At 43.9% G+C, this 6,179-nt stretch overlaps 1 pseudogene; it reads left to right on the top strand.

The window, feature by feature from the left end:
• Positions 1 to 719: 719 nt before the first annotated feature.
• Positions 720 to 2,013, top strand: LOC130138686 (uncharacterized; annotated as a pseudogene).
• Positions 2,014 to 6,179: the final 4,166 nt, after the last annotated feature.

A 6,179-nucleotide genomic window follows, 5' to 3' on the forward strand; every position in this document is an offset into this window, starting at 1 on the left:
ATTTGGTCACTTACCAACTTTTATTAAATTATCTTAAAATACCAACTATTCCATTGATTTATCCACATTTCGTTGGGGAGCTTTTCAACGGATTGAAATTACAAGCAAACAAAGATTGATAAGTGGACTCAAATAAGAGTGGTGATTTTTTTTTTTTGTAAATGTTACTAACTTTAATATGCTGATGACATTCGCAAATAAATGTTGGTAAATTGTTAAAACATGTGGCAATTTTAGAAGAATTAAATAAATGTTCGTCTATTAATCAAATAAAAGTTGATAAAACTAAAATTAGATGGTAACTTGACCATAGAAGCAGCTGGATATATTGTAGGCTAAATAGATGAACGGTCAAATTTAGCTAACAAAGGATTTTGAAATCAACGTACGCTTACCACGAATGTGCGTATTATTCTTTGTCAATGACGATGAATGATATCAACTGAGAATTATAATAGAGAGGGAGATCGTAGAGCGTGGGTTTTCCTGGACAAAAGGAAGCGTTCGGACTCGTGCGTTGTCCCTCTGCAATGGCATTGTTGAGAAAAAATATTTGCTTTTCGGTCGCCGACAGCAACACGCACAAAGACGAGGCAGGCCTCTGCACTGGAACGTGGGATATCCACAAAGTGACGTGTCCGCAATCCACTCTGGTTGCCGTCAATTCTCCGACTCCATTTGCATCTGCTGCATGCTGTGCTATGGCAGTGGCACTGGAAATGGGTCAAGGCGAGGAAGTCAAGACCAGAAATGATCCCCAAGTCGAAATTCAGGTTCTATACTTGCTTTGTCCTTTTCACTGCTAGTTGGTGGGGGAGGATAGCGAGCGAGCGAGCGAGCGAGCTTGTTATGGGGTCATGATTGCAGGAAAGAGGGGAGATATTCTTCTTCTATAGGTCCAAGGTGGAGAGAGAAGCAGCTCACAGCGCTCTGACATAGTCCTCCGTGCCGAGTCCGGTGAGAGGCCTGTCCGGGAGAAGCAAGATCCCCACTCCGGCATGGAAGGCTCCGACCCAGGCTACTGTCCAAGGTGGCCACGGTAGCCAGGTAATGATGGTCACAAGAACCACGACCCAACAACTTGTCTATGACCACCTCGCAATATCACAGCCTCTTTGTAATTGCCAAACGCAGGAAGTGAACATCGAGAAGCAGGCACCGTCGAGGTTGATAGTGATGGGGAAGAAGAGTCTTCCAGACCCAAGCAAACGGAGCCGACCTTACTGGGGATTTGTGGAGATGGTCACCACCAAGATCGATGATGTCAAGTCAGCTCTAAAAGCAGGTGCGCTGCTTCTGCTCTCTCTCTCTCTCTCTCTCTATCTCTGTGTTTGTGATTCAATTGAATAGTCGGATTTGCTTCTTGCAGAGGAGTACGACACTTCCACGAGGGGACACCGCCACCCAGCTGCGGCCAGAGCGTTGGGGGAGGGCGTGTACCGCATACTTAGACACAAATCACGCGGGAAGAAGGCGCACACGCTCCTCATATACAAGCTCGAATTCCCTCCGGAAGATGAGAAGCAGGAGCCCCGAGAGTCGCTCAACGTCGACAGAGAAGGATCTTTCCTCATCCAGATCAAGAATCCCGATCAGCACGGGGCTGGCCCTTCCCAGTTCAGGGGACTCCAGAGCAAGCGCAAGGCGGTGTTCCCGGCCCACCTGCAGGGGCAGTTTGGGCAGCTGAGGTACAGCCCGGCTGATCCGCCCGACTTCCTGAACTACGAAGGGTGCGAGCTGCTGCTGACATCGGCATCGGATGACATAGAGGAGGAGCTGGGGTTAGAGCTCATACCGGAAGGGGAGGCCGATCCCTCCTGTGCCGATCTGCTCAAGACTTGCGGGGAAACTGCACCCGTGGATGCCCTCCTCAGGGAGCACCTGGGCCTGAACTTCATTCTTCTCGACACTTTTGGTCCGTGTTTAATTGGGAGACCAGTGTTTCGTGTTTCAACTGCAGTTGGGCATGTGTAATATATATGGTCCACTAATGATAATCTTGCAATTTAATTTATTTCATTAGCCCGAATGGCTCTAACCTACTTAGGAATGGAATGATGATTCCACGGCCAGAGCAGCGGAAAGGCAAATTCGAAGAAGTTGGTGGAATCCCCCCATTCGATGATTCACAATTGGAACCAAACATCAGAAAAGGGATTGGCCATTGGAATTGGGAACCAATTCCAAAAAGTTTGTTGGATATGGAGATAGACGACCGCAATATACAGCAATAGACCCTTTCGAGATTTTTAAAATATTTCGTGTCCTTTTTTCAGTTCTCAAAATTCCAGTTTAATTGTGTTTATTTTCGAGTTCTTATTAGATTAATGCATTGCCGTACTCAATTTCATAGGCCTTGCTCCTTCACCCTTCGTGTCCGCCGAACTAGCAACGGCCATTCGGCTATGCCCACTGAGGTGCCGTGCTGGGCTGGACCCATTCGGAGAAGGGCCCAAGCCCAAGCACGTGGTCTGGCCATGCCATGCTTGGCCCGGCATCAAAATTGCATACAGGAGTTGGTAGATTCGACCTCCAAAGGATAGCAATGCTGCTGGAGAGTTTGCTGGGCCTGGATAAATTTAGTCATACAGAGGGCCGATTCCTCTTACTTTGAGTTGGAGGTATCAATATACTTCAACATCTGGTCCTGTTAGATAATGAATTTGTGGAAGGAAGTTTTAAACTCTCTAGTTTGTGTTATCAAATAAGAAACCCACAGTGGTGTCGTCAAGTCACTTTGATTGCATTGTAGGCCTCACAAACATTTCCAGCTTCCTATGGCCTGAAAATTTCAGATAATGAGTTACCAGAGAAGAAGATAAAATGATTATGTTCATGCAGATGATGAACTAGTTCATTTGACTTGCAATTTTATTTTTTGTAACTGTCAAATGAGGCCAAGAAATAACTTGATCTTTTTTGCTGTGTTAAGTTGAATCTTTCTCATCCCCTCACTCATCATCTTGCTTTAATGAGTTACCTAATGTTGGCGTTTATCTACGGCGTCCGTTTCAAAGGGACTTTCAATAGCTAACTTCAATGACGATGAATTTTGGAAATTGCAGAAGAAGATTTCCCCTTGTGTGGCAAATTTCCAATTCTCTCTTTCTCTAAGCTCAAAACTTTTGCTTGCCTTGGTTAAGTTCCTTCTGGAGGATGCAGTCATACTGGAGAAGCCCATTGTCAAGGAATAACCAGAGAAGTTGTCTCATCCCTCTGAATGTTAAGTGTCCTTTAATCCCCCGCACCAAGCTAATTAGATTTGAGTTGGCCTGACCGAGTGAATATAATCAGCTTGCCTTGATTGGGGTTTGTGACGTCTGTCGTCTTCATGTTTAGGCATCATTGCCCATGTACAAATGTGATCCCTGATGTATCTAACATGCATGAAGAAGTTCGAACGGTGGTACCGTGGTAGCTCAATTTAGATTCTTCCCACTCCCAGGTATAACCAAGAGGAATTGTTCAAAAAGGCGAGCGGACATCTTGATTCCTGAATAAGGCTTTCTATCTGCCACAGAGATATTTCACTCTAGTGTTCAGTTTATTGCGTTGCATGGAGAAAATAAGCTTCCATTTTTCAAAATTTGGCTACGGACTCCAAGTTCCTTAAGGTTCACATGGTGTGGAATGCCAGAATGAGATGTAATGGAGCCAATCCACATGATGCAGTCGAGCAGGGCAGCTATGTGGTCAAGGCTGACGATAAATTTTTATGAGTCGTGTTTGAATCCGTTTACAATAATAGTTGAGTGAAGGGAGAGCAACCGAGATCGCTCCGTAGTTCCGTACTAGAGTATAAAATATGGGAACGAGGCATGGATTAAGTGATGAATCTGTGTGAAACTAAATGCGAAGAAAAAATTGCAGATGCACTGGAAATTGAAATTACATGGAAAGTAACAACTTTGAAATGGAAATACAGGGAAATGAAAACAACGGTAGAAAAAACTCTTGGAGAGTATTGCGTGCGTCTCTCTCTTCTCCGATTCCTTCGTCCTTTATACTTCGTGGAAGTCGTATCTTCTCTTCCAATTTTCCCTCCACCACCATCAAATGCACATCCCACGTTGATAACCGCGCGATAACTTCCCATTTCTTCGTCGTTCTGACCAAATCTCCATCCATCGTGACCACTTTCCACGTTTGCATGCTTTCCACATGCAAGAGCGTGTGATGTTGTTCTTGTTCGACTTTTCTTCGCATGAAATGTGCTCTACACACATGAAATTATTCGCCCGAGCCTCCTCATGTAACTCTCCAGCCACAACCTTTGCATGCTTTCTTGGTCGAACTCATTTGCTCGATATTAAGTTGAGAAGTGGGGCGGGGCTGATTATTTCCTATGTTCTAGCCAGCAAAGTTAACGCTAATTAAAATGGACACATAAAGTACCTCAATGTTAATAAATGGGCAAAAGCGGGTACTAAGAGCGGGTTACAAGTTTTCTTGAGTAAAGAAAATGAGAAGAACAAGAAGATAGAATGCATTGTAATCAAGATCAGCGAGTTCATTTACCTACGAATTGCTTCCTTAGCAAGTTTCGATCATTCTAACAACAAAAGCTGCAAGCCAACCCTACCATCCTCATCTCTGCCGGTCGAATTGGAAGTCAGCGTAGTCTCGGTGCGCATGCCATGAGGGAGAATAAGCGTAGGATTTCCCTTTGATACAATATGACTATGTTCCTCACTGCTCCTTTGACAATCCTGCAAGTCTTTCTGTACATCTGTTTTGATCAAACTATCTATGTGCATAACTGGACTCTCAACTTCTAAATCTGTTGATTCAAGAACAACCTCGCGGAGTAAAGCTGGATCGATTAGCTGATTGTCTTGAATCTCAAAACTTAAATCGTCACCCAGTGGCTTGCATATTATTCAGAATCTCCACTTTTTCACCATTGTAGACGATAATGTTAGGCTAAAGTGTACATGACTCCCATCAATTTGACCGAAATCGACGTCTCCCCACAGATCATATGGTGTGAAATACCAAATCAAGATTTGATCTGAATTCGTTGTTGTGAAGATCCTTCCTCCTTTGCAATCCCTCATTTCGCCATTCACATGTGATAAAATCTCCAATATCGGACACTTTCCTTGTCCATTATTACTGAAAACGGCACAAAGAGTCAATACAAGAAACTTGTCATACAAGTCCTTCGAAGCCATGAATGATACGGAACTCTCTTCAATAGGGAGGACCCACTTTGGCATCTCTCCTCCAAGGAGACAAATTGTGGAATCAAGAGGTGTCTGTTATATAGATAGACCATTAGAAAGTACCGAAGTTTGTTATTAGTAGTGTACTCAAACAGAAGAATTCATTTTGAGTTTAGTGATTAATCCTAGTGAATTCCACTTCAAACTTGAGCTCTCTAAATGAGTAGAGATTCATTGATCCTTGCTTGCATTAACATACGACTCTCATGTGATAGAAATCATTCCCATAAAAGTATGGTAGCCAACTCCATTACATGCATACACATACAGAATCACTTTATATTTGTTTGCCTTTCTTGCGCCTTTGCATTTACTACTATTGTAATATACAAGAACGCAATACATCCAGCATGTACTCCGTGAGAGAGAGAGAGAGAGAGAGAGAGAGAGAGAGAGAGAGAGAGAGAGTCTAACCTGGTCCAGAGAGGGAACGTCAGCCACAGTCAACACTCTACGGACAAGAATACAAGATGAAAATGAATCTCCATATTTTTGCAGAGATTCGCAATTATTAGCCAAAAGATGCTTCACAAATGGTGGAAGCTCCGGTATCTCTTGCAATTGATGGAAATATGAAATTGCATATACGATCAAATGATCACGGTTACGAATAGATGTGGGAAGGCAAGAAACATTGCTTGTCACGCCCCGCACTCCTCGGCGCGCAACATCCCTCGTAAAGGTCGATTCGTGTGCGACGTCCCAGGACGCGTCGCCGACCCAACACCCAACACAGAGATATAAAGCACATGCGGAAGTAATTAAAACCACCCGTACAATAAAATACACATAATCCAGGATAGCCATACAACAACCAGCACGGATAAATATACACTTGTTTTGACATCGGGAAACATATACAATATTCATAAACAGCCCACACTCAAAAATCAAAAGCGGGGTACGTGGCTCGGCGATCAACCACTATATCTAGCCGGGGCTCCTCCCAAAACG

Source organism: Syzygium oleosum, unplaced genomic scaffold (genome assembly GCF_021117445.2).
Source record: "Syzygium oleosum isolate NSW1041296 unplaced genomic scaffold, Sole_v2.1 Sole_v2.01, whole genome shotgun sequence".
In the NCBI taxonomy this organism is placed as follows: Eukaryota; Viridiplantae; Streptophyta; class Magnoliopsida; order Myrtales; family Myrtaceae; genus Syzygium; species Syzygium oleosum.